This window comes from Lepidochelys kempii, chromosome 2 (assembly GCF_965140285.1).
Source record: "Lepidochelys kempii isolate rLepKem1 chromosome 2, rLepKem1.hap1, whole genome shotgun sequence".
In the NCBI taxonomy this organism is placed as follows: domain Eukaryota; kingdom Metazoa; phylum Chordata; order Testudines; family Cheloniidae; genus Lepidochelys; species Lepidochelys kempii.
This window is the reverse complement of record NC_136381.1, coordinates 4,119,290-4,140,388: the sequence shown is the minus strand read 5'-3', so window position 1 is coordinate 4,140,388 and position 21,099 is coordinate 4,119,290. Positions and strand designations below refer to the sequence as shown.

At 45.6% G+C, this 21,099-nt stretch overlaps 1 long non-coding RNA gene across 1 annotated transcript in view; it reads left to right on the top strand.

Annotated features, from left to right (window-relative positions):
• LOC144930189 (uncharacterized) overlaps positions 1 to 20,839 on the top strand; it is a 45,663-nt gene extending 24,824 nt beyond the window's left edge. Inside the window, exon 3 of the long non-coding RNA XR_013635278.1 lies at positions 19,455 to 20,839. This is a non-coding gene — a long non-coding RNA (uncharacterized LOC144930189). The remainder of the gene's footprint in view (positions 1 to 19,454) is intronic.
• Positions 20,840 to 21,099: the final 260 nt, after the last annotated feature.

Below are 21,099 nucleotides of genomic sequence, written 5' to 3'. Positions count from 1 at the left end.
TGGATTGGGAGGAACTGTGACAGAGAGCATCTTTCCGGAAGACTTGATTCACAAGTTCATACTGGCAGTTCATTAATACAGCAGCACATAGCCCACTATTGCAATGAAGACACAGATGATTAGTTTAATGCCTAGTAGAGGGATACTGCAATAATACAGACGTGGATACGATTAAGAACACAAGCAGTTTTGGTACACCTGTTACATTATGGCAAAGTCACTATACAAACCCACAAAGAAGGTCCATTCACTGCCCCCAGCATAGAGAACTCCAATTTCCACCTCTCACAGCTCCTGCCCTCTTACCTTCTCCTTCATCTCAGCCCCATGGTCCTCCAGAATTGCAGCCAGTGTTGTCATGGCTGCTTCACTGGCATGGTCAGAGTCCTTCAGACTGGCTACAGTTGTCAGCACCAGGTCGGTAAGTGAGACCAAACTAGTATGCTCTTTGCCGCTCTGAAATAAACAGGATAAAGTCTTTCATTGATGGTACAGTTCTAGATGCCACCCGCACTGGGGAGACTAAAAGCAAGAGGAATCTGGCCACAGCCTAGTCCCTCACTAGGGCTCCTTAGAGATTAAGTCACTTGAATCTCCCAGCAGATTGCAAGGTTTCCTCAGGACAAAATTTTCAAACGTAGATTCCTTAGATGGTAGGAGCTCTTTGATGGCCGGGACTGTCTTTATTCTCTGTTTATACTGTGCCTAGCACAGTGGGGTCCGTGACTAGGGCTCGTAAGTGCCACAGTAATACACATACTAGTAATAATAAAGTTAGGCACTTCAGATCATATTTAAACACCCAATTGCTTTGGTTTTCAGAGATGCACAGAACCCAGCCTCTACTGAATTCAGTGAAGACTGTTGGGTTTTCAGCATGTCTGAGATTATGGCCTTTTAAGTAGGTGTCTACATATGGATTTACGGGCCTAACGTTAGGCACCAATATTTGAAAGTGTTGGCCTAAGCCTTTGCTAGCTTGTTTCATACAATAGCATTGGGCAAGTGGGCTAAGTCTGTCCAGAGGCCCGGTCTGGGTGGGGTGATGGCTCAGAGAAGCCCAGATCAGGTAGAAAAAATATGTGGAGAGAGCCAGATTGTTTAGAATAAGTGTACAAAGAAGCACAGATTCTGTAGGTTAAATATGCAGAGACCTGGATTGGATGGCATAAATAGGCGGAGAGGCCTGGGTTGCTTGGGATTAGCTTGTGGAATGGCCAAGATGTAAGTGGGAGGGAAGCTGTAATAAATGGTGAACATTCATACATGACCATTGCCGTCCTCCTGCGGTAGTGGGGAGGAGTCCTGTTGAGTTTGAGAGCTTGTCCAGTCTCCTGTTATCAGGGGCCCTGCTGTTTCAGGTTTCCTCTTCCCTTGCCAAAGAGTGAGGTCCCATTGATTCTGGACAATGTGTTGCTCCACCACTTCTCCTGCAGCAGCACCGGACTCCTGCATTACAGACCTCTGCTGCTCCTGCTGTAGGGTGAGATCCTGTTTGTCTGCAATACAGAGCTGTGTCTTCATCTCTGGCGTGCTGGCCTCCCATTTATTGACTTGCATCTTTACTTGGTCTCCAATTTGGCTGATTCCTGATTCATTTTTCTCCATCAGCATGTTGATCTGTGAGATTTCACTGTGTACCTTGGAGAGCTTGGCTTTAATTTCCATTGATGAGTCTGAAAGTACCTGCAACGTCCCCTTGATAACCTGGATTTCTTCAAGCACAGCTGAGAGATCTCTCACTGAGGGAGGACCAGTGGCTATTTCAGGAGAAGAGGGAGAGGATTTTAGCCTTTTTACAGCCTGAAACTTCTCCTGAACCCACAAAGAGCTTAGTTCTCTCTTCAGACTAGGCTGTGTTCCCTTCCTGGCAGCAACCAGCTGGACTGTTTGAGATTTCTCCTGCTGCAAGATGAGGTTCTTCTCAACCTTTGGAGAGGAGCTTATGCCCTCACCAGCAATAATTATCTCAGAGACACTACCAGACTTCTGTTTGCTCTTCTTTTGAGGGTCTTGCTGTGCAACTGAAGTCATACTGTAATTAAATCAGGAAGAGCCGTTAATTATTTTCCATTCGTCCTGAGGAATTGCAGAACAAATGACAGGGACCCATACATCTCAACTTGCCACTGCTGAATTGTGAGACACAATGTATGACCAAGACCCAGAATGAAGGACACTAAAAATGGTTCATGCAGGAAATTGAAAATGCTGGTCGATCCCTTCCTTTAGTGTAAAGAACTGACTGTAAACTGCATCTTAATGGTTCTTTGTTTCTTAGGTAAATAATTTTCAACAGTATAAGGGAGGGGGGTGACAAACTTGCAGGGAAAGTGGGTAGCTTTGGGACTAAAACGAGTAATGCGCCTCCTATGAGGGACATTTGAGAAGTGTGATGAGACATTCTCCTCTTCTCAAGATGTGACAATTGGGCACCATGGAGAGGAGAGAGTTAAAGGCAGGAACCAGATCAAACTCTCAGTTTTTAAAGTCACTTTTCAGAGTAAAACTACACACTAAATAAAAAAAAACCCAGGGTAGGATCCTTTCACTTCCAGGTGTGCAAGTACCACTTTCACTTTGGGTTTCGTAACATAATCATAGAATCATAGAATCCTGAAGCACTTGCATGAGAGGAAGGTGATCAGGAACAGCCAGCATGGATTCACCAAGGGAAGGTCATGCCTGACTAATCTAATCGCCTTTTATGATGAGATTACTGGTTCTGTGGATGAAGGGAAAGCAGTGGATGTATTGTTTCTTGACTTTAGCAAAGCTTTTGACACGGTCTCCCACAGTATTCTTGTCAGCAAGTTAAGGAAGTATGGGCTGGATGAATGCACTATAAGGTGGGTAGAAAGCTGGCTAGATTGTCGGGCTCAACGGGTAGTGATCAATGGCTCCATGTCTAGTTGGCAGCCGGTATCAAGTGGAGTGCCCCAAGGGTCGGTCCTGGGGCCGGTTTTGTTCAATATCTTCATAAATGATCTGGAGGATGGTGTGGATTGCACTCTCAGCAAATTTGCGGATGATACTAAACTGGGAGGAGTGGTAGATACACTGGAGGGGAGGGATAGGATACAGAAGGACCTAGACAAATTGGAGGATTGGGCCAAAAGAAATCTGATGAGGTTCAATAAGGATAAGTGCAGGGTCCTGCACTTAGGATGGAAGAATCCAATGCACCGCTACAGACTAGGGACCGAATGGCTAGGCAGCAGTTCTGCGGAAAAGGACCTAGGGGTGACAGTGGACGAGAAGCTGGATATGAGTCAGCAGTGTGCCCTTGTTGCCAAGAAGGCCAATGGCATTTTGGGATGTATAAGTAGGGGCATAGCGAGCAGATCGAGGGACGTGATCGTTCCCCTCTATTCGACATTGGTGAGGCCTCATCTGGAGTATTGTGTCCAGTTTTGGGCCCCACACTGCAAGAAGGATGTGGATAAATTGGAGAGAGTCCAGCGAAGGGCAACAAAAATGATTAGGGGTCTAGAACACATGACTTATGAGGAGAGGCTGAGGGAGCTGGGATTGTTTAGCCTGCAGAAGAGAAGAATGAGGGGGGATTTGATAGCTGCTTTCAACTACCTGAAAGGGGGTTCCAAAGAGGATGGCTCTAGACTGTTCTCAATGGTAGCAGATGACAGAACGAGGAGTAATGGTCTCAAGTTGCAGTGGGGGAGGTTTAGATTGGATATTAGGAAAAACTTTTTCACTAAGAGGGTGGTGAAACACTGGAATGCGTTACCTAGGGAGGTGGTAGAATCTCCTTCCTTAGAGGTTTTTAAGGTCAGGCTTGACAAAGCCCTGGCTGGGATGATTTAACTGGGAATTGGTCCTGCTTCGAGCAGGGGGTTGGACTAGATGACCTTCAGGGGTCCCTTCCAACCCTGATATTCTATGATTCTATGAATAGGGACAACTTCTAGGCCATGTTCCCAAAGTTAACCCCTCATTGGCCAGGACTCAATGCTCTTACCCAAAGTTACTCATGATAATATTCTTCCCTAACCCGTTGAGTACATTCTCTGGAGGGGAGGTCTCATCCATAAGACCATCAATGGCTACTTTGGGGAACCCTGTGGCTTGGAAGAGACTCATTGCCATTAAAAATTAAATGACAAACCTTGTCTAGCTGTGAATAGGAGCGTCCAATGCTGAACATGTGCTGGATCATCCCTCTGAAACATGAATCCCACCAGGGGAAACCCCAGCCAGCTCATTGGCCCCTTTGCAGTAAAGCAGCTGCAGGAAGGAGGTGGGATGGGATGGAGCCATGCGAGAGTTCTAGAGCCAGGAGCAAGTCACAGTGAATGAGGTTACCATGACAATGCCCAGTGTGACAAAGTTCCTCCTCTACCTTGGTGGGTCTTGCGCTTATTGGCAGATTTGCTCGCCTTGGAGCTTCATGGCAGCCCTCAGCTTGGCCATTTTTCTGAACCCACAGTCCAGTACGACGACTCCTGTGTCTGACCCCGAGTTGGGAGGTTTTGGGGGGAACCCGGGCCCGCCCTCTACTCCAGGTTCCAGCCCAGGGCCCTGTGGAATGCAGCTGTCTAGAGTGCCTCCTGGAACAGCTGTGCGACAGCTACAACTCCCTGGGCTACATCCCCATGGCCTCCTCCCAACACCTTCTTTATTCTCACCATAGGACCTTCCTCCTGGTGTCTGATAATGCTTGTACTCCTCAGTCCTCCAACAGTCCACGTTCTCACTCTCAGCTCCTAGTGCCTCTTGCTCCCAGCTCCTCACACGTGCACCACAAACTGAAGTGAGCTCCTTTTTAAACCCAGGTGCCCTAATTAGCCTGCCTTAATTTTCTTCAGAAGGTTCCTGATTGTTCCAGGGAAAAGGGACCTACTTAACGTGGGGCTAATATGTCTGCCTTCTATTACTCTCCTGTAGCCATCCGGCCCGACCCTGTCGCACCAGAGATATGTTCTCAAGGGCCACTGATTATCTGAGGGTCAGACCATCAGAACAGGTTTCTTTGTTAATGACTGCCAGGAGAGGTCCAGAGCCCTAATTTTCAAAGGTGGTCACAGATTTGGGGTATCTCAGTTTTGGGATGAGCAACTTGAGACCCCTGGACCCTGATTTACAGAGGTGCTGAACACCCAAAGCTCCCACTGACTTCAAGTGCACCTCTGAGTGCTCAGGTTTCAGAGTAACAGCCGTGTTAGTCTGTATACGCAAAAAGAAAAGGAGTACTTGTGGCACCTTAGAGACTAACCAATTTATATGAGCATAAGCTTTCGTGAGCTACAGCTCACTTCATCGGATGCATACTGTGGAAACTGCAGAAGACATTATATACACAGAGACCATGAAACAATACCTCCTCCCACCCCACTCTCCTGCTGGTAATAGCTTATCTAAAGTGATCACTCTCCTTACAATGTGTATGATAATCAAGTTGGGCCATTTCCAGCACAAATCCAGGTTTTCTCACCCCCCCCGCCCCCCCCAACTCACTCTTCTGCTGTTAATAGCCAATCCAAAGTGACCACTCTCTTTACAATATGTATGATAATCAAGGTGGGCCATTTCCAGCACAAATCCAGGTTTTCTCACCCACCCCCCCTTTTTCCAAAAACCACACACACAAACTCACTCTCCTGCTGGTAATAGCTTATCCAAAGTGACCACTCTCCTTACAATGTGTATGAAAATCAAGGTGGGCCATTTCCAGCACAAATCCAGGTTTTCTCACCCCCGCCCCAAAACACACACACACAAACTCACTCTCCTGCTGGTAATAGTTCATCCAAAGTGACCACTCTCCCTACAATGTGCATGATAATCAAGGTGGGCCATTTCCAGCATAAATCCAAGTTTAACCAGAACGTCTGGGGGGGTGGGTAGGAAAAAACAAGGGGAAATAGGCTACCTTGCATAATGACTTAGCCACTCCCAGTCTCTATTTAAGCCTAAATTAATAGTATCCAATTTGCAAATGAATTCCAATTCAGCAGTTTCTCGCTGGAGTCTAGATTTGAAGGTTTTTTGTTTTAAGATAGCGGCCTTCATGTCTGTAATTGCGTGACCAGAGACATTGAAGTGTTCTCCGACTGGTTTATGAATGTTATAATTCTTGACATCTGATTTGTGTCCATTTATTCTTTTACGTAGAGACTGTCCAGTTTGACCAATATACATGGCAGAGGGACGTTGCTGGCACATGATGGCATATATCACATTGGTGGATGGGCAGGTGAACGAGCCTCTGATAGTGTGGCTGATGTTATTAGGCCCTGTGATGGTGTCCCCTGAATAGATATGTGGACACAGTTGGCAACGGGCTTTGTTGCAAGTTCCTGGGTTAGGGATTCTGTTGTGTGGTATGTGGTTGCTGGTGAGTATTTGCTTCAGGTTGGGGGGCTGTCTGTAGGCAAGGACTGGCCTGTCTCCCAAGATTTGTGAGAGTGTTGTGTCATCCTTCAGGATAGGTTGTAGATCCTTAATAATGCGTTGGAGGAGTTTTAGTTGGGGGCTGAAGGTGACGGCTACTGGCGTTCTGTTATTTTCTTTGTTAGGCCTGTCCTGTAATAGGTGACTTGAGCTGTAGCTCACAAAAGCTTATGCTCAAATAAATTGGTTCGTCTCTAAGGTGCCACAAGTCCTCCTTTTCTTTTTGCGAATACAGACTAACACGGCTGTTACTCTGAAACCTGTCATTATGCAAGGCACTGCATTTAGCCGTATGGAGTGGAAATCTATCAACTGCATGAAAAAACTTGTACAGATACAGACAGACATCATCTTCCTTTCCAAATGCAAACAGATGGACATCGTATCAAAAGGACTGAAGGTAAAAAATCCATTACAATCTACACACCACACAGACTATGCTGACAGCTTGTGCCACATGCTCTCAAAGAAACTGCGGAATCACCTGATCAACATCCTCTACAGCAAACAGGGAAAGATTAAGAATGAGCTCTCAGAACTGGATACTCTCATAAAAAACCAACCTTCCACATAAACTTCCTCGTGGCTGGAATTTACTAAAACTAGACAAGCCATTTACAACACACTTTGCTTCTCTACAAAAGAAAAAGGACACTAAACATTACAAAAAGAAGGATTCTAGGTGGACTCCTCCTGAAGGTCGAAACAGCAGACTGGACTTCTACATAGAATGCTTCCGCCGACATGCACGGGCTGAAACTGTGGAAAAGCAGCATCACTTGCCCCATAACCTCAGCCGTGCAGAACACAACGCCATCCACAGCCTCAGAAACAACTCTGACGTCATAATCAAAAAGGCTGACAAAGGAGGTGCTGTTGTCATCATGAATAGGTCGGAATATGAACAAGAGGCTGCTCGGCAGCTCTCCAACACCACTTTCTACAAGCCATTACCCGATGATCCCACTGAGAGTTACCAAAAGCAACTACAGCATTTGCTCAAGAAACTTCCTGAAAAAGCACAAGATCAAATCCGCACAGACACACCCCTGGAACCCCGACCTGGGATATTCTATCTACTACCCAAGATCCATAAACCTGGAAATCCTGGGCACCCCATCATCTCAGGCATTGGCACCCTGACAGCAGGATTGTCTGGCTATGTAGACTCCCTCCTCAGGCCCTACGCTACCAGCACTCCCAGCTACCTTCGAGACACCACTGACTTCCTGAGGAAACTACAATCCATCGGTGATCTTTCTGATAACACCATCCTGGCCACTATGGATGTAGAAGCCCTCTACACCAACATTCCACACAAAGATGGACTACAAGCCATCAAGAACACTATCCCCGATAATGTCACGGCTAACCTGGTGGCTGAACTTCGTGACTTTGTCCTTACCCATAACTATTTTACATTTGGGGACAATGTATACCTTCAGATCAGCGGCACTGCTATGGGTATCCGCATGGCCCCACAGTATGCCAACATTTTTATGGCTGATTTAGAACAACGCTTCCTCAGCTCTCGTCCCCTAACGCCCCTACTCTACTTGCACTGTATTGATGACATCTTCATCATCTGGACCCATGGAAAAGAAGCCCTTGAGGAATTCCACCATGATTTCAACAGTTTCCATCCCACCATCAACCTCAGCCTGGTCCAGTCCACACAAGAGATCCACTTCCTGAACACTACAGTGCTAATAAACAATGGTCACATAAACACCACCCTATACCGGTGTTATACCAATAAAATAAAAACCAGCAGGATCTTATTAAAGGGAAAAAGGCAAAATACCACATTTATTGTGAATACAGAAAGAATCCTAATAAGCAGTTAGTTATAGCTATAACATGCCATTCAATCTCATATTTATTCATACATTCATTCATACAAACACACACACACAGGTTCTGCAAGGTTGTTATCATAGTTACCAGCCTTAGAGTTGCTCATGCCAAGCCACTGGCCAGGTGGTCTGGACATGAGGAGGGAGCAGGGCCTTGTCAGATGCTCATCTGATGCTCCTGGAAGTTGGTTTGCAGAATCAGACCCCAAAGTTCTCACTTTTTAGAGTCTATTTTTATAGGAATTTCTTCCTATGCCAGTCTATGGGAATTGCTTCATCATGCTGTTGCTGAATCAATCAGCAGATAGCACATTCCTGACGGCTCCAAGATGTTATCTTGTTCTTTGGTTCTCCCATTCTTGAGGCTGTTGGGTGGATTCCAGTCTGCCCTCCGGGGGTCCTCTGGTTATTTCCACTTGACGCCTTCTTCAGCCGATGGACACTGGATTCTTAGGCTGGCACCTCCCTGATCATTCAGTTATTATCCACACCAAGCATCCATCCACATACATCCTCTATCTCTATTTTAATCACAATTGTTAATACAACAAAAGGGCGGGGAGTCTCTGGGTGCTGTTTCTGTTGTTACAGAGTATTGTTTTGAGTCTCTCTCTCTGTGAATTGCTTTGAGAACAGACTCTGTCTTAGAATGTACTAACGCAATTAGCAGCTTGCAAGTTTCACACATAGAGGGAGAGAAACAGCACCAAAAACCAAGAGACCTCTTAATTAGTAATACCCTGGAATTTAAACTCTGGGGAATCAAACTCATTTGTGATTTTAATACCGAACTTCTTTAATATGATACAACACCGGAAACCTACTGACCGCTGTTCCTACCTACATGCCTCCAGCTTTCACCCTGACCACACCACACGATCCATTGTCTACAGCCAAGCTCTACGATACAACTGCATTTGCTCCAACCCCTCAGACAGAGACAAACACCTACAAGATCTCTATCAAGCATTCTTACAACTACAATACCCACCTGCAGAAGTGAAGAAACAGATTGATAGAGCCAGAAGAGTTCCCAGAAGTCACCTATTACAGGACAGGCCTAACAAAGAAAATAACAGAACGCCAGTAGCCGTCACCTTCAGCCCCCAACTAAAACTCCTCCAATGAATATTAAGGATCTACAACCTATCCTGAAGGATGACCCAACACTCTCACAAATCTTGGGAGACAGGCCAGTCCTTGCCTACAGACAGCCCCCCAACCTGAAGCAAATACTCACCAACAACCACATACCACACAACAGAACCCCTAACCCAGGAACCTATCCTTGCAACAAAGCCCGTTGCCAGCTGTGCCCACATATCTATTCAGGGGACACCATCACAGGGCCTAATAACATCAGCCGCACTATCAGAGGCTCGTTCACCTGCACATCCACCAATGTGATATATGCCATCATGTGCCAGCAACGCCCCTCTGCCGTGTACATTGGTCAAACTGGACAGTCTCTACGTAAAAGAATAAATGGACACAAATCAGATGTCAAGAATTATAACATTCATAAACCAGTCGGAGAACACTTCAATCTCTCTGGTCACGCAATAACAGACATGAAGGTCGCTATCTTAAAACAAAAAAACTTCAAATCCAGACTCCAGCGAGAAACTGCTGAATTGGAATTCATTTGCAAATTGGATACTATTAATTTAGGCTTAAATAGAGACTGGGAGTGGCTAAGTCATCATGCAAGGTAGCCTATTTCCCCTTTTTTTTTCCTACCCCCTCCCCCCAGACGTTCTGGTTAAACTTGGATTTATGCTGGAAATGGCCCACCTTGATTATCATACACATTGTAAGGAGAGTGGTCAGTTTGGATGAGCTATTACCAGCAGGAGAGTGAGTTTGTGGGGGGAGGGGGGGGGTGAGAAAACCTGGATTTGTGCTGGAAATGGCCCACCTTGATTATCATGCACATTGTAGGGAGAGTGGTCACTTTGGATAAGCTATTACCAGCAGGAGAGTGAGCTTGTGTGTGTGGTTTTTGGAAAAAGGGGGGGGGGTGAGAAAACCTGGATTTGTGCTGGAAATGGCCCACCTTGATTATCATACACATTGTAGGGAGATTTCAGAGTAACAGCCGTGTTAGTCTGTATTCGCAAAAAGAAAAGGAGGACTTGTGGCACCTTAGAGACTAACCAATTTATTTGAGCATGAGCTTTCGTGAGCTACAGCTCACTTCATCGGATGCATACTGTGGAAACTGCAGCAGACTTTATATATACACAGAGAATATGAAAAAATACCTCCTCCCACCCCATTGTCCAGCTGGTAATAGCTTATCTAAAGTGATCATCAGGTGGGCCATTTCCAGCACAAATCCAGTTTGGAAAGGAAGATGATGTCTGTCTGTATCTGTACAAGTTTTTGTACAAGGATTTGTGCTGGAAATGGCCCACCTGATGATCACTTTAGATAAGCTATTACCAGCTGGACAATGGGGTGGGAGGAGGTATTTTTTCATATTCTCTGTGTATATATAAAGTCTGCTGCAGTTTCCACGGCATGCATCCGATGAAGTGAGCTGTAGCTCACGAAAGCTCATGCTCAAATAAATTGGTTAGTCTCTAAGGTGCCACAAGTACTCCTTTTCGTTGTAGGGAGAGTGGTCACTTTGGATAAGCTATTACCAGCAGGAGAGTGAGTTTGTGTGTGTATGGAGCTGGGGGGGTGAGAAAACCTGGATTTGTGCTGGAAATGGCCCAACTTGATTATCATACACATTGTAAGGAGAGTGCTCACTTTAGATAAGCTATTACCAGCAGGAGAGTGAGGTGGGAGGAGGTATTGTTTCATGGTCTCTGTGTATATAATGTCTTCTGCAGTTTCCACAGTATGCATCCGATGAAAAGCTTATGCTCATTAAATTGGTTAGTCTCTAAGGTGCCACAAGTACTCCTTTTCTTTTTTCTGAGTGCTCAGTACATCTACAAGTGTGGTGCAGAGTGTCTCAAGAGGGCTCCCAAAACCTGAGGTACCCCAAACCAGAGGCCAAATGTGGCCTAATGTTCTCTTAAAGTGGGCATTGCAAGTGTGAAGGACATGCAGGGAGGCCTGGGATAGCCAACTCCTGCAAAGTCACAAGGAGAGGTGCCGGGGAAAGGAGCAAGGGAATGTCTGTCCTAGGCTGATGGGGGAATGGAGGTTTCTTTGAAAACAGGGCCCAAAAGGAAGTAAAGCAGAGAGGAGGAATTGAAACCCACGCACATTCACATCTCTGCTGAGTAACTCAGTAAAGAGAGGCCTATTTGTTGCAAGGGGCAGTATATTGGGAAGATTTGGGGAGCTGAGGTTTCTGTATCTTGGAGTCTGAACAGAAAGACCACACTAGTACCTATTGAAGTCTCCCTTCTCTCTCCATTACCTGTGACAAAGCTCTTCGGGTAACAAACAGAGAATGTCAGACTCCAGGGCATTCAGTCTAGTACCTTACACTATCAGCAAAGTCACTTAAAAATCGATGACTATACTTGTTCACAAGCAAGACATTACCCCCCATGCACATAGCTTGCCAATGGTGGATACATCCCCATCAGATAGGAGAAAGCCCGATGCCAACTCTGTCCACATATTTATTCAAGTGACACCATCATAGGACCTAATCACATTAGCCATGCCATCAGGGGCTCGTTCACCTGCACATCTACCAATGTAATATATGCCATCATGTGCCAGCAATGCCCCTCTGCCATGTACATTGGCCAAACCTGACAGTCTCTATGCAAAAGAATAAATGGACACAAATCTGACATCAGGAATCATAACATTCAAAAACCAGTAGGAGAACACTTCAACCTCTGTGGCCACTCAGTAAAAGATCTATAGGTGGCAATTTTGCCACAGAAAAACTTCAAAAACAGACTCCAAGGAGAAACTGCTGAGCTTGAATTAATATGCAAACTAGATACCATTAATTTGGGTTTGAATAGAGACTGGGAGTGGCTGGGTCATTACACATATTGAATCTATTTCCTTAAGTTAAGTATCCTCACACCTTCTTGTCAACTTTCTGAATGGGCCATCTTGATTACCACTACAAAAGTTTTTTTCTCCTGCTGGTAATAGCTCATCTTAACTATTTAGCCTCCCACAGTTTGTATGGTAATTTCCAGCTTATCTGTATGTGTGTATATATCTATCTATCTTACTATATGTCCCATTCTATGCATCCGGTGAAGTGAGCTGTAGCTCACGAAAGCTTATGCTCTAATAAATGTGTTAGTCTCTAAGGTGCCACAAGTCCTCCTGTTCTTTTTGTGTGGAGATGACATTCTCACTAGATGCAGGTTTCAGAGTAACAGCCGTGTTAGTCTGTATTCGCAAAAAGAAAAGGAGGACTTGTGGCACCTTAGAGACTAACCAATTTATTAGAGCATAAGCTTTCGTGAGCTACAGCTCACTTCTTCAGATGCATATCGTGGAAACTGCAGCAGGCTTTATATATACACAGAGAATATGAAACAATACCTATTCCCACCCCACTGTGCAAGTACTGTTAGCCAGTGTGGAAGAGCACTCTGTGCTATTGTTTAGTTAGTGGTGCTGAGGCTGGGTATGTTACTTACACCTAGTGCATGCTACTAATTTCAGTGGGACCTGAGGGTGCTCAGATCCTTGCAGGAGTGTGCACAGCGCCTTGCAAGATCAGATCTTTAGTCCATCCTTATAAATTTGTCTCCCCAGACCTCTGATCATTTTTGTTGTTTTCTGACATATTTGCTGCATTTTGTCAATAGCTTTCCAGCAACAAGGTACCCAGAAACTAAAGTTATAATCCAGTTGTGGTGTCAGCTGAGCTGTTTAGAGAGGAACTATTGTCTTACATGTACATGATGGATGGTATCCTCTCGCACTGAGGATACCTCTCCCGGAGAGGGAAACCCTGTTAGCAGGAAGAGACAGGTAATAGTAATGAGGGATTCAATTATTAGAAATATCAATAAATGGTGATGAACAGGAGAAATGCATGGTGAATTGCCTGCCGGCTGCAAAGGTTGCGGACCTCTCGAGACATCTGGGCAGATTTATGCATAGGCGCCGATTCCATGGGTGCTCCGGTGCTTAGCACCTACTGGCAGTCAGCTCCCCCCATCCCCTCCCCCCCAGCGTCTCCTGCCCGCCGGTAGCCCCACCAATCAACATCTCCTCCCTCCCAGCACCTCCCGCCTGCCACAATCAGCTATTTTGCTGTGTACAGGAGTCTCTGGGAGGGAGGGGGAGGAGCGGGGAGGGGGCAGAACTGGGCCGGAAGAGCCAGGAAGAGGTGGGGCGGGAAAAGGCAGGATGGGGGTCAGGGCTTGGGGGAAGGGGGAGGGTGGGGGCGGGGTTTGGAGCAGAGAAAGGGGTTGAGCACCCCCCAGGCCCAGGGGAAGCAGGCGCCTATGTATTTATGTACAGTGCTGGGAAGAAGCTGGTGGTCATGGTACACGTAGGTACCCTTGTCATAGGGAAAGGTAGGAGAGAGGACTTGGAGGCCAAATTTAGACTGCTAGGTAAGAGATTAAGGCCAGGACCTCCATGATAGCATCTCTGAAATACTTTCAATTCCACCTGCAGAGTCAGTAAGACAGGCAGAACTGCAGGGTCTCAATGCGTGGATGAGACAATGGTGTTCTAAAGAGGGGTTTAGATTTATTAGGTACTGACAAACCTTTTGGGAAAGTAGGAGCCTATACAGGAAGGATGGACTCCACCTAAACCAAAACAAAACCAGATTGCTGGCATGTAAAATTAAAAGGTCAGAGAGGGGGAATATATATTTAAACTTTAAACTAAGGGCTGGGGGGAAAGCTGGCTGGTGCAGAGGAGCACATGGTTCAGACAGACAGGTCTCTTAGGGGAGGATTTATAAACGGGGATACTCTATATCCTAGTAAAGAGGAGAGGATAGAAATTGATAAAGTACAGGTAGGAACTGAAGAGAAACAGTCACACAAAAGAGAGTCCCATACATCACATGAAGGCAGACAGCTAAATATTGGCAAATTTTATAAGTACTTCTATACAAATGCAAGAAATCTAAATAGTAAGATGGGCGAGCTTGAGTGCCTTGTATTAAATGAGGATATTGATATAATAGGCATCACAGAAACTTGGTGGAATGATGATAATCAATGGGACGCAGTAATACCACGGTACAAAATATATGACTGACAGAGTAGGTTGAGCTGGGGGGAGGGAGGGGGTTGCCCTATATATGAAAGAAAGCATAGAGTCAGATATGGTACAAATCTTAAATGAATCAAATGATACAATAGACTCTCTCTGGATAGAAAGTCTGTGCTTGAATAATAAGAGTATAGCAGTGGGAAAATAATACTGACTGCGAAATGCTCAGGGAGATTAGATAGGCTACAAAAACAGAAAACCCAATAATAATGGGGTCATTTCAACTATCCCCATATTGACTGGGAACATGTCACCTTGGGATGGCATGCAGGTATAAAATGTCTAGACACCATGAATGACTGCTGTCATGCTGCCAAACCAGCAGTCAAGTTAGGATCAGCAGGCCAAAAAACCTGCGTATGAACCTTAAAGGCTTGACAAGAGGCATTGCAATTGTAATCAGGCCAATTCACTTGTGAGTGGGCATCAAAGAGATGCTAAAAGGGGTTAATAGGCTAGGCCCATTCATTTGTCTTGATAAGAAATCGAGGAAGAACTCTGTGTATGTTTATGTCTGTCTATATCAAAAAAGAAAAGGAGGACTTGTGGCACCTTAGAGACTAACACATTTATTTGAGCGTTAGCTTTCGTGAGCTGTAGCTGTGGAATTGAGCTGTAGCTCACGAAAGCTTATGCTCAAATAAATTGGTTAGTCTCTAAGGTGCCACAAGTCCTCCTTTTCTTTTTGCGAATACAGACTAACACGGCTGCCACTCTGAAACCTGTCTACATCCTCAGGTTTCAGAGTAACAGCCGTGTTAGTCTGTATTCGCAAAAAGAAAAGGAGTACTTGTGGCACCTTAGCGACTAACCAATTTATTTGAGCATGAGCTTTCGTGAGCTACAGCTCACTTCATCGGATGCATACCGTGGAAACTACAGCAGACTTTATATATACACAGAGAATATGAAACAATACCTCCTCCCACCCCACTGTCCTGCTGGTAATAGCTTATCTAAAGTGATCATCAGGTGGGCCATTTCCAGCACAAATCCAGGTTTTCTCACCCTCCACCCCTCCACACAAATTCACTCTCCTGCTGGTGATAGCCCATCCAAAGTGACAACTCTTTACACAATGTGCATGATAATCAAGTTGGGCTATTTCCTGCACAAATCCAGGTTTTCTCACATCCCCCCCACCCCCATACACACACAAACTCACTCTCCTGCTGGTAATAGCTCATCCAAACTGACCACTCTCCAAGTTTAAATCCAAGTTAAACCAGAACATCTGGGGGAGGGGGGGTAGGAAAAAACAAGAGGAAACAGGCTACCTACATCCTGTAACTCTAATTAACCTTAAGATCAAAGATGTGTATATACTGCATGAATCTAATGAATATTACCTATATTGTCTTCAGCTTATCTGTCCCTGTTATAATAAATGACCAGCAATTGCCTTATGCAAATCAGTGTAGTTGGATTATGCATAGGTATGTGTATGCATAGGTCAGGAGGAAATAGAATATTAACTTCAAAGGGTGGGTTGTTGTAGGCTCAACAATGAGGAATCTTCAGACACATGCTGTGCTCAAAACACTTGACAGTCTGTTTCAGCTGTAAAAGAAAAAACCTCCAGCAGGATCCTGCCATCTCTGATCTGCTGAACTTTAACAAGGAAAGTTTGAGCCATTGGACACCGATCCCCAAGGAATTACTTGGGATGCCCTGAAAAATTCATAGAAGGACTCCAACAGACTCCACATCTAAGCTAGCATTTGAACTCCAATCTTTTGGATGAACCAGAGATTTATTACAAACTGGCAGATTGAACCACACTGCTATCATCCTGATCTACAGACTCTGACATCAGCTGTAATGGACGTGATTCGTTTTAACCTCTTAATAATGCTCTTCCTTTTTTTATATTAATAAAAAAATAATTAGTTTTAGTTACTAAAGGGTTGGCTACCAGTGTGGTGTTTGGGTAAGATCTGAAGTATATTTTGACCTTGGTTATGTGTCTGGTTCTTTGTTACTGGAAGAACCTAATATATGTGATTATTGGTTTTAAAAATAATTTATCACAGAAGTCTGGTTTGTCTATGAGGGGCTAGAGAGCTTGAAGGGGACTGTCTGTGGCTTCATAATAACTAATATAGTATTTTGGAAGCACTTATTTGTTATTGACTTGGTGAAATTTTATGAGAGAATGTACCACCAGTTTGGGAAATGTGCCCTGTTTCCTGGCAGTCTGACCTGATATTGGTGCTCTGAGCTGTGTCCCATACCAGGCAACATGACAACTGCTTCTTGAAGCAGCTAGTCCTGGAAACCACAATGGGAGAGGCAATTCTTGATTTAGTCCTAAGTGGCACACAGGATCTGGTCCAAGAGGTGAATATAGCTGGACAGCTCGGTAATAGTGACTATAATGTAATTAAAGTTAACATACTTGGGGGGGGGGGGAATATCAAAGAAACCCATCACCATAGCATTTAACTTCAAAAGGGGGATCTACACAAAAATGAGGAGAAATTAAAAGGAACAGTCATAGGAGTGAAATGCCTGCATGCTATATGGAAACTTCTGTAAAACACCATAATAGAGGCTCAAATTAAATGTATACCCCAAATTAAAAACAAAAACAAAAACAGTAAGAGGACCAAAAAATGACACCATGGCTAAACAACAGATTAAAAGAGGCGGTTAGAGACAAAAAGAGATCTTTTAAAAATTGGAAGTCAAATCCTACTGAGGAAAATAGAAAGGATCATAGATTTCATAGATTTTCATAGATATTTAGGTCAGAAGGGACCATTATGATCATCTAGTCCGACCTCCTGCACAACGCAGGCCACAGAATTTCACCCACCACTCCTAAAAAAGACCTCACACCTATATCTGTGCTATTGAAGTCCTCAAATTGTAGTTTGAAGACCTCAAGGAGCAGAGAATCCTCCAGCAAGTGACCCGTGCCCCATGCTACAGAGGAAGGCGAAAAACCTCCAGGGCCTTCCAATCAGCACACCCTCCTATTTTCTGGATCAGCTCTGGTTACAGGCCTATCTATTCTTCTCAGTAAAGAGTCCCCAATCACATAGACCTGCCTTTTCCTAGTGACGGTGCTATTCTCCAGTCTATCCCCTGTTCCCTCTGGCTGCAAGTTCTTTCCATTCCCATTCTCCCTTGTAATCCTTTTTAACCCATCCTGTATCCTCCTGGGGCTCATATTTGGTGTAATCTCCATTAACTCTTCCCCTTTTCCTATAGGACTAACCGCTCTTCTCTTCTTCCTTGCCCTGTCACCTTCAGTGACTACCTGCTGAGCCCCTTCTTCATTTTCCAGCTTGGAAAAGAGACGACTAAGGGGGGATATGACAGGGGGCTATATAATCATAAATGGGGTGGAGAAAGTGAATAAAGAAGCGTTGTTTACCCTTTCACATAACATAAGAACTAGAAAAGGAGTACTTGTGGCACCTTAGAGACTAACCAATTTATTTGAGCATAAGCTTTCGTGAGCTACAGCTCACTTCATCGGATGCATACTGTGGAAAATACAGGAGATGTTTTTATACACACAAACCATGAAAAAATGGGTGTTTATCACCACAAAAGGTTTTCTCTCCCCCCACCCCACTCTCCTGCTGGTAATAGCTTATCTAAAGTGATCACTCTCCTTACAATGTGTATGATAATCAGGGTGGGCCATTTCCAGCACAAATCCAGGGTTTAACAAGAATGGCCCACCTTGATTATCATACACATTGTAAGGAGAGTGATCACTTTAGATAAGCTATTACCAACAGGAGAGTGGGTTTGTGGGGGGGGGAGGGGAGAAAACCTGGATTTGTGCTGGAAATGGCCCAACTTGATTATCATACACATTGTAAGGAGAGTGATCACTTTAGATAAGCTATTACCAGCAGGAGAGTGGGGTGGGGGGAGAGAAAACCTTTTGTAGTGATAAACACCCATTTTTTCATGGTTTGTGTGTATAAAAACATCTTCTGTATTTTCCACAGTATGCATCCAATGAAGTGAGCTGTAGCTCGCGAAAGCTTATGCTCAAATAAATTGGTTAGTCTCTAAGGTGCCACAAGTACTCCTTTTCTTTTTGCGAATACAGACTAACACGGCTGTTACTCTGAAACCTGTCATAAGAACTAGGGATCACCCAATGAAATTAACAGGCTTTAAAACAGGTTTAAAACAAATTAACAGGTTTAAAACAAACAGAAGGAAGTATTTTTTCACACAACGTACAGTCAGCCTCTGGAACTCGTTGCTAAGGGATGTTATGAAAGCCAAAAGTATAAGTGGGCTATTAGCCAAGATGGTCAGGGATGCAACCCCATGTGCTGGGTGTCCTGAAGATTATGACTTTCATTCACTCCCAGCTTCTGTCCTCATCAATGTTTGCAACTCCTCCTCATTTGCTTTCATCATAGAATTTCATGAACATGCTTTTGACTTTTTCTTCCAGCTCATTAATATAGATGTTAAATATGAGTGATGGCTGCTAGCAGCAACCACAATGCAGCATTCAACCTGGGACAGAGAAGAATTCTTGTGAAGTGTTTTATCTCCCAGGACCACACCTGCTATATTCAGACCAATAAGCTGCTGTGCACAGAGGGTTCTTTTTTGCTGAGCTGCTTGACATTAAGGCTATGTCTACGCTAGCATTTTTGTCGGTAAAACTTTTGTCGGTTGGGATGTGAAAAAAACACCCCCCTGACCGACATAAGTTTAATCAACGAAAGTGCTGGTGTGGACACCGCTGTGTCGGCAAGAGAGCCCCTCCAGCCGACGTAGCTAACGCCGCTCGTTGGGGGTGCTTTAATTATGCCGGCAGGAGAGCTGTCTCCCGCCCGCAAAGAGCGGCTGCATGGGAGACCTTGCAGCAGCACAGCTGAAGTGGCATAGCTGTACTGCTGTAAGGTCCATAGTGTAGACATAGCCTAAGTGCCCTTTAATTCGGGGTAAGAGGCTTTCCAGGTTTCCTAGATTCATTCCTGCCCTCTTCTCTCTGCTTCCTCCCTCGCTTCCCAGTGTTGCCGTGCACGTTAATCAGGAAAAGCCCAGTCAGTACTTGGAGGAGGGTCGCCGCAGAAAACCCCAGGTGCTACCCGGAGCAGTGATCCTCGCAGCGAGTCAGTACTGAATGACCAACTCCCAGAGAGTGCTGGGCTCCAGGAAGAGCCGTCTTGTGGCTGAGAGGTAAAACTGTGGCTCTGACCATTTAGGTCATTAAAGAGCCAATGATCGTTAAAGCCTAGAGTTCTACCATTTATCTTGGCAAGCCCTGATCTGTAATACGGAGGCCCGGCCTGCACAAACTGCAGGTTTCATGATGCAAATCCAAGGGCTGCAAGGTTTTCCAGGCAGAGTCGGCTCCCACCTGCGGCACATGGAGTGCATGCAGCCAGTGGTTCCTCTTCTCCTCCCTACACTTGGAGGAGAGAATGTGGGAGGCTGCTCTGGGCTGTGTCATTCCCCAGCACTCCCAACCAGATTCACCCCCACCAAACCTCCCCATGCTCCTTCTTCCCCCTATAGCCCCCACACCCACCAGATCCTGCCAACATCTCGTTCTCCTCTGTATCCCTTTCACCTCCTTCCACCTCAGCCTCCCCAAAACCTTCCAGCTGCCTCTCGCCCTTTCCAACTCTGAGGGGTTGAGGGAGAGAACCTCCTTCTGCACCTTCTCACCCACCGTGGCTCTCAGGGCACTGAGGTAAAGGAAGTCAGGTGAGAAAAGTCACCTGTCAGGGCAATACTTGGCAGTTCCCTCCAGGATGATAAGCCTTGTTCCAGTGTTCCTCCCTTCTGGATGCCATCCCCTCCCCGTCTCTCACCACCACCCCACTTCCATGCCTCTCCGTGCAGCCCCAGTTTTACTATTTCTTTCTTTAGACTGAAATAATAACAAAAAGACACTTCTACAGGAGACCTAGACACCCTGACCCTTGATTAATCTTACTACACCATGCATAGCACAGCCAGCAGCACTGAAAGGCCTTGCCTGTATTTCCATGCTACCAGTGCAAATGTTATTGCAATTCATTGTGTCTTTGTAGTCAGAGTCCATCAGGTTCCCCCTATGATGCCCCACAAACTTCATCCTCCATCCCCTAGGCACTGACTCCCTGAGTGCTCCAGGGCTCAAGCACCCACTGAAAAAAAAAGGGGTGCTCAGCACCCACAAGCCACAATGGGTTTTTTTTATGGAATAAATGTTATTAAAGATGTCCATTGGAAGTTACTTTGCCTTAAACCGACATTTTGCAATGGCACCAGTAGGTGCAGGAACACTTACATGGCACACAGTGAAACTGGAAGGCAGAATTACTAGACTAGTATTAGGGCAACCATATTTTCCCAAAGGAAAAACAGGACACAGCATTGGGACAGCTTGAGGCCTCCTGTCCCCCCATGCAACCACCCCCCAGCCCTGCCTCCTGCCATGAGGCCGGCAGGAGCCCCCCACCCCCACCCCACCCGTGCACAGGGCCAGGCTGAGGTCCCCTGCCGCCTACCCATGCATGGGGCCGGCCTGAAGGCCCCCCCCGGTACAGGACCAGTCCGAGCTCCCCTTTCCCCCCTGCCACGTGGGACCAGCCCAAGACCTCCCCTTCCCGTGTGCAGGGCCAGCCCAAGGCCCCCCTCTACCCACTGCACACGGGACCAGCCCAAG